Raw genomic sequence first — 8,763 nt, forward strand, 5'->3', positions numbered from 1 at the left:
AGGCTTTCCCTCCTGGACGCCCATTCAAAACTGGGCTACACAACATGAATGGACCTAGAGATTGTCATACTGAGTGAAGTAAAGCAGACAGAGAAAGTGAAATATCGTATAATATCACTTATATGCGGAATGTAAAAAAAATGATACAAATGAACTTATTTGCAAAACAGAAACAGACTCACAGACTTAGAGAAGGAACTTATGGTTACTGGGGGAATGGTGGAGGGGGAGGAATAGTTAGGGAGTTTGGGATTGACATGTACACACTGTTATATTTAAAATGGATAACCAACAAGGACCTACTGTATAGCACAGGGAACTCTGCTCAGTATTATGTAACAACCTAAACGGGAAAAAAAGATTGAAAAAGAACGGATACATGTATATGTATAACTGAATCACTTTGCTGTACACCTGAAACTAACTCAACATTGTTAATCAACTATACTCCAATATAAAATAAAAAGTTAAAAAGAAAAAAAAAACTGGGCTGCAACCCATTGACCACAAACCACTGTCTTTGTTTGTGACCATGAAAGGCAAGGAAAGACTAATGCTGGCATAGGTGTAGCAGAACTCAAAGGCCTGGAGGACGACCAAAATACTTGGTAGATTTCTCCACCAAATGATGCACCTTCTTTTATTTTCCCCTATTTTGATGAACATTTTGCCATTTTTTTATGCTGTACCAGAACTGAATTATGACTTGCATTTCAAGATTTGGGAAACCAATTTCACATACAACAAATTTATTATGAAATTTGACATAAACACTGAGAACACCTAAAATATGTGGACCGCATAAAGAATAAAAATAAGGTGAGCATTCATGCAACTAAGAATGAGCATTGCCAGGACCCCGGTGTGCCTCTCCAAGCACATCCTCTCCGGGGATGACCCCTAGGCTAACTTTTATGATAACCATTGCCTTGTTTTTCTTTACAGCTTCCCACAAGTGTTTGTATTTCTAAGCATACCTTTAGTTCGAGTTGCTTTTGAACTGCACGTAAATGGAACTTCTCTGCTCTATCTCTGCTCTATAATAATCCATTGTATTGATACAAATCAACTCTCTTTTTTTTTTTTTTTTTTGTGGTACGCGGGCCCCTCACTGTTGTGGCCTCTCCCGTTGCGGAGCACAGGCTCCGGATGCGCAGGCTCAGCGGCCATGGCTCACGGGCCCAGCCGCTCCACGGCATGTGGGATCTTCCCGGACTGGGGCACGAACCCGTGTCCCCTGCATCGGCAGGCGGACCCCCAACCACTGCGCCACCAGGGAAGCCCCACATCAACTCCTTTTGATGAACGTTTGGGTCTTTTCCGGTTTTTCACATTGGCAAACAATGCTGCTATGAACAGTCTCATATGTCACCTGATTCCCACATGCAAGGGAATCCTCCAGACTGGAAGTGGGAGCACGTTTTCTGTAAACGGACATACAGTAAATATTTGGGACTTTACAAGCCAGTCAGTCTCTGTCTCTCGCAGCTATCCAACTCTGCCATTGTATCAGGAAAGCAACCAGGACCCGATGTCAACAGAACACAACAGATAACACAACCGTGCTGCAACGAAATTTTAACGAAAGAAAACCAAAGCAGATGGCAGGCCAGATTCGGGCTATGGTCCCAGTCTGCGGACTCCTGCTAAAGATGGCCTGCTGAGGAGTGCAACTGCCGGGTCCACCCCACTGCACAATTCCGTGGCAACCCGAGCGTGCACTGCACAGCCTGCTACAGCCAGAAGCTGTAGCCCAGCCTGCTGAGCCAGGGCCACATCCCACTCTGCTGGGTGAGGCCAAACGCTTCCCCAGAGTGGTTCTGCAAGTTTGCATTCCCCCCAGCGGTGTGAAGATGCCCCCTTCAAGGGGCATCACTACCAAGGATGTCTTTACCATCCTTGGTGAAGACATCCTTGGTAAAGACATCCTTACGTTTTGCAGAACTCAAGGGTGTGCAGTAGTTTGGCTTTGCATTTTGCTAGTAAGTAGCTGAGTCCTGACTTCATGCATTTCTGACAGCAGCCCTACTCTTGTGTAAACTGAAGATAAGTCGTTTTCCCTTGGGCACCTGAGTGGCAGAAATCTGTGCTTCTGTATCTCCCTCCTGCCCCAGAACCAGGCTTACACATTGTGGAGGCGATGATGTTGATAATCCAAATCATGTCTTAGAACTCTGAAGCCCTCCTACTGAGGAGAGACAGGCAACCGAGACTGGTGGTTGAGGCTGAGGCCATTTGGGGGTCGAGGGGTCGGGATACAGACCACACAACATATTAAAACCCTGAAAAATAAAACCACCTTACTAGCGAAGAAGGCGGAGCAAGCAGCTGTCTCAGTGGTTTCCAGGGGACCCTGGATCTTGTAAAACTGGCCTGGCTGGGGAAGCAGGGAAGTTACGGTGTATGTGCCAAGCGGGGAGAGTCCCTGTTACCACCTCTACTTCACCAGAGCTACGAGTTCTGGGTTGTTTGTCTGTATGTGGGGTCATCTGTTTTATAAATTCAATCACTATATAATTTTTATCTGAGGATTTTTATCAGCTCATTAAAAAAAACTATAGACCACCATTCAATATTAGTCAACTTACAGGAAGCCAATCCAAGAAACGGCCCCCGTGAATATACAGTCATCCCTCGGTATCTGTGGGGGATTGGTTACAGGATCCCCAAGGATGCCAAAACCTGATGACGCTCCAGTCCCTCATATAAAACATCACAGTGAGGGCTTCCCTGGTGGCGCAGCGGTTGAGAGTCCGCCTGCTGATGCAGGGGACGCGGGTTCGTGCCCCGGTCTGGGAAGATCCCACATGCCGCAGAGCGGCTGGGCCTGTGAGCCATGGCCATTGAGCCTGCGCATCCGGAGCCTGTGCTCCGCAACGGGAGAGGCCACAACAGTGAGAGGCCCGCGTACCGCAAAAAAACAAAAACATCACAGTGAAGTTGTCCCTCTGTATCTACGGATCCAGAAAGCCAACTGGAATGATACAGTTAGGGTTTAAGAGCTGGATGCGGAAGCCACCTACTGGCTGGGTGACCTTGGGCCGAGATCCTCCACTTCTCTGAATCTGTTTCCTCGTGTGCAGAATGGGAGTAATGATGGACCCTCTCCCATTGGCTTAGTCTAAGTGTTCACTGAGATAATGCATGGGAAAAGCTTGCTATGTTTGAGGCAGAAAATGCAAGCAGTAAATACTGGCTGCTGCTATCTTAGTAGTTTTTATAAAATGCAATCAGGAGTATAGTGGAATATCCCCTATGTAAATCCACATAAACTCGTCTGCCTCAGAACCACACGTCTCCTGTTGAAGAAGTAGGCTCAGCTTGGTTAGATAACAAGAGGCCAAGAACCCAACTACTTTCCCTCTTTGCTCTGGCTGCCAGGAAGCTGAGGTTCCGTAACCAGAGGGTTGAGGGTGTGTGTTAGGAGAGGGGTGTACAAATGTGAGCCACAAAATTACATACATTAATTAATTTATATATTAATGTGAATGTAAGTACAGAGAGTAAGCAAAGGGTAGGTAACCAAAAAATGTAGGAACAGAAGAGCTGAATCAGGTAATTTTAATTAAAACATTGTAATTTTTATGGATTTTTATGTTATTATTTGTTAGCGTTTTAACAGTTGTGATTTGCTAGACTTCTCTTCCTACATACATATTCACTTTTACATTCACTTTCAAAACTTTATATTATTTTTCTTAAAGGGATCCCTCTAAAACTTGGATCAACCCCTGCAAGACATAGAAAAGTCGACAGTGTCCTTCCTACTGCCAGATTTTCCAAGGGGCATGGCTGCAGGGAAAGCTCTAAGCAGGGCTCTCAAACTGTGGTCCCCAGATTGGCAGCATCAGCCTCACCTGGAAACTTGTTAGCAATGCAGATTCTCAGGTCTCACCCCAGACCTACTGAGTCATAAACTGTGGGGTATGGCCCAGCAATCTGTGTTTTCACAGACACTCCAGGTGTATTGGAGGCACTCTGAACTCTGCACACCATTAGCTCTCAGGGAATCCATTTCCAGATCCTCAGGGTAAAAATATGCATTTGTATTGACCCTTTCACCTAAAATCGATCAGCTTGAGACCTGACCTACGATCTACCAGTTCTCAGCACCCACAATCCCCTCTTCTACTTTATCAGAGGGCACGCCTCTCACAAACCCAGAATCTCACCCCTCTGGTTGCACAGCCATGGCGAGTTTTTATTCTGGGGCACCAAAGGGTCCGTGTGAAATATTTTTCATGTAATAACCTGCCTTTTCCCTTCCCTCCTTGTTGGCAAACAGTGCCTTGCTCCAGAGGTTGTCTCCATACGTTCCATTCCTGTAGCAAACTACAGCGCGACTTCCTGCCAGCATCTCTCCATCCTAGAACTCGGAAGGGAGATGGCTATTACTGGACATGCATTACCACAACTATTAGGACTGAAAAATGAAATCAGACATTTCCGGTGAGCAAATAAGCCTGATAGGGCCAATTAACTTGAAAACAAGCGTCCGCTTAGCCAATTATGTTAAATGATGGCTACATTTTTCTAAACTGAGTAAGTCTACAGCTTCAAGGTTTTGATGCAAACATATTTAAGGGAGGTCATAAGATAAAGGCACTTATTTTTTTTAATGTATTATCAGAGATAATATTGCATTTAATAATATTTAAAAATTTCCCAGCACTTTTGAGTATTTCAGGTTACACAAGGTGCCTCTAAATTGAAAAATAACAGGTACAAAAAAATAATCATTTGACAAATCTTGGAAGGCCTTTCTGGAATACATAACAGAAAGTGGGAAAGTGAATGACTCTAATGACTGAACAAATCTTTTTGCAAGTCACTGGTTTCCAATTCTTTGCTTGCAACAGAATTGAAAGAGAGCCCAATTTATTTGTCAGCAAATGGATTCTAAAAATTAAGTTCTGATCATAAACTACTGGGTAATTTTTGGCATATCGCTAAGTTCAAAGAATTAAGATATCTATAGCTATAGATATTTATATATAATAGCTATAAAAACTCTTTGTACTTCTATCCACTTATTTATGTGAATGAGGTTACATCTATAAAAATGAAAAATAGGATAATTGATTCTAAAACCCATCTCATTCTGGCAATAAGTAGTGTTCATCCAGAGACATACAATTCAATTAGAGAGAGAAAAAAACAAGTTATTTAATAAAAGGAAATTTTTCCAAAAGAATTTTACCTTTTTAATAATTAGCAAAATACATATTTACGCTATTTGTAAATATAGCGTAATTGTAATGTTAGTTCAATCCTGAAGACATTTTTTAATACTTGGAGTTTTATGATCACAGAAAATTTGTTAGACCTTCTATTTGTCAAACTACGTATGTTTTTGTGGCACAGTTTGAGTGGGTGGGCAGCAAAACTTTAAAGGACTGAAATATATTAAATCAGTAGGAAATTCTGTGGTGAAAAAGGAATAAAGAAGAACTTGTTTGAAAGTACTTTAAAATAGATGATGGTAGGTAACAAATTGCAATGGTCCTTAGATTTAAACAAATATATTTAAGAGAGTAACTTTCAGTTTCATTTTAAAATGTCCTTATTTACCCACAAAATCAGTTTAGGGCGGCCCAGATGGGTTTTCCAGCAATGGAAGCCGGCTCTTGGCTCCCTTTTGGTTTTCTTGCTAAGCAGGTGTCAAGCTTTTCAAATAACAGGGCAGTTTTCTCCAAGAATTTGATCAACCTGCCACTGAAGATGCCCTTCACCCTGCTCCCTTCAGAGTAGAGCTTCCTCAATGTACCCCATGATGCCAGAAATCCCCGCCTTGGAAAGGTGGATATTTGAGGAGGACCAAGCTCTTCAAAGAGGGCATTTCTGTTGTGTGGAGGCCATGTGGACCCCCAACTGGCCTCCCTGCCTCCTTCCCACATCCCCACACAGGCACGGAGATTATTCTGAGCTGTGGGGAAAGCCTCTGGCCCGGGCCTCTCCGAGCCAGTCCCAGTTCTTATCCCTCCCTGGGGTCCCTGTTTAAAGACTGTAGGGCTGGACTTCCCTGGTGGCGCAGTGATTAAGAATCCGCCTGCCAATGCAGGGGACACAGGTTCAATCCCCTGTCTGGGAAGATCCCACATGCCACGGAGCAACTAGGCCCCTGTGCCACAACTATTGAGCCTGCGCTCTAGAGCCCATGAGCCACAGCCACTGAAGCCCACGTGCCACAACTACTGAAGCCTGCAAGCCACAACTACTGAGCCTGTGCTCTAGAGCCTGCGAGCCACAACTACTGAGCCTGCATGCCCTGGAGCCCACACACTACAACTACTGAGCCCACACGCCACAACTACTGAAGCCCGCGTGCTCTAGGGCCTGCATGCCGCAGCTACTGAACCCACATGCTGCAACTACTGAAGCCCACGCACCTAGAGCCTGTGCTCTGCAACAAGAGAAGCCACCGCAACGAGAAGCCCGTGCACCAAAGCGAAGGGTAGTCCCTGCCCGCCGCAACTAGAGAAAGCCTGCGCGCGGTAACAAAGACCCTACGCAGTCAAAAAATAATTTAAAAAGAAGACCGTAGGGCTTGTCCTGGGTATCAAATCCAATTTGGCCATGATTAAAGGAAACACACACACAGAGCCTGCCGTGTGCCAGGTGCCATGTTAAACACTTTACACATATTGATCCACTCAGTCCACTCTGTGCATATGGACTGTTATCACCATCCCATGTAACGGATGGGAAAACTGAAAATGGATGGTGTGACTGTGTAACTTGGCACAAAGCTCGTCAGTGGCAGAGCTAGGACTTACCCCAAAGAGCGTGGATCCGGAGTCCCTACCCTCACCCCGACACCCTCCAGCGCTGTCCACACAGGATGCTCCAGTCCGCTTGCTCCACAGCTGACTGAGGGCTCCAGCTACCAGGGCTCTGCATCTTGGAGAGGGAAGGCGGGGCTGAGGCGTGATCTATGGCCCTTCAGCTGTCCACTGGCATACTGGGCCTGCTTGGACTTGAAGTCAAGAGGATTACAAACCCATGGGACTTCATACACACACTCACCCTGCCTTGTTCTGAGATCACCCTGCATGTGTTCTGAGATCAGCAGGTGCTTCCAAACTCGGGACTGCCCTTCACCCTGTCGCAATTCAGGATTTTTATAAAGCCCCATCAAAATTGCGATGACACAGAGCTGGGACACCAGGATGTCACAGGGGCAGAATCAGCAATCCCCTTCAAGACCCCATCAAGATTCAGGCAGCAGTAGGCACAGAGGCCATCCCTCTGAAACCCTCCTAGGTCGTGCTTCCCCTGGACCATTAATCCCATCTTAACCTGTAAGAAGATAGGAGAAAGGAATTGCCTTGCTTAAGGTAACACCAAGAATTCCTTCCAGGCTCTAGAGAGACTCAGGTAAATGGCAGCAAGAACTGAGAGTGAGTCAGGCCTGGGAGAAAGGAGGCTAAGGTGAAGAGGGTAGGGATAGGACAAAGGTCATTAAAAGTGGCTCTGACCCATACGTGAAGGACGGTTAAATGAAGGTATGACAGACAAGCCTGAAGTGGTATTACTCAGGGCTTAGCTGTAAGGAAACAAAATAAAGTTTTTATTCATCCTGTTTTATAGACTCTGCTCCCCTCTTTATCCTCTATATAATGTGTATGTGTGAGTATATAAAGGAGAAACAAAATGACAACTCAGAAAAAAAAGAATCTTTTAATAAAAATTACTCATAAAAATCCTAATAAATTTCAAAGAGCAAGATATTTCTTAGTACATTTATAAAGAACATTTGGTCCTTTTACAAAAAGCTCCCTTTTAATTTAAATACATTTCTTATTTACAGATTAAACATAAAATATCATCTATAGTTGCAAAGCATATTGCACGTTACAGAGAGAAGCATTTGTATATTCCAATAGGTTTTTCCCAGAGTTTCCAACTCTAGATTTTTTTTTGTGTGTAAAAACATATTTACCTTTCTTGTGCATAATAAATAGAAATGCAGCCTGTGTTTTGCTATTTAAAACTAAAACAAAACACCTTTAAAAATAGTATTTCTCTGCCTCTCAGTAAGAGGGAAGGGGGGTAACAAATCAAGAAGGTCCACAGGTACTTAACATTCTCGCCAGATTCACATGTAAATTCAAGGGGGAACTAACCCCGAGCCCTGCAAAACCTGGGGACACACAGCCCAGCCGACTCACCTTCTCACTTTCACAAGAGTCCCTGCCCTGCAGGAACAGGCACTAGAGAAGGAGCTGGATGTCTGGGAATGGAAAAGGAAAGAAAGATCAAGACTTTTTTTTCGAAAGTCCCTGCTCAGCCACTCTAGGGCTGGGGCAATCATCCGGCCCGACCTGGTCACCAGCATTAAATTTGCGGTCGGCAAAAAGAAAGAAAGACCTCTAGAAAAAAAGAATTTCTGATATTTTGTCTACTAAAGTCCCTGCTCAGCCACTCTAGGGCTGGGGCAATCATCCGGCCCGACCTGGTCACCAGCATTAAATTTGCGGTCGGCAAAAAGAAAGACAGACCTCTAGAAAAAAAGAATTTCTGATATTTTGTCTACAAGACCCAAAGTGAAGGATTACAGTTTCAATTCATTCAGTAACTGAGCTAAGAAAATAGCTGAGAGGGATGTTTTTCTTTGGTGGAGGACACAGCAGGGAGGCGAGAGGAATCAGGCTGAGACCCTCAGATTGCACGTATCCAGCCAGGGAGCTAATTTCCATCTGCACAGACACCATCCTGGTGCATAAACACACAGAAGACTACTGGACTGATGTGCGCACGCCC

The sequence above is a fragment of the Phocoena phocoena genome, chromosome 10 (genome assembly GCF_963924675.1).
Source record: "Phocoena phocoena chromosome 10, mPhoPho1.1, whole genome shotgun sequence".
Taxonomy (NCBI): domain Eukaryota; kingdom Metazoa; phylum Chordata; class Mammalia; order Artiodactyla; family Phocoenidae; genus Phocoena; species Phocoena phocoena.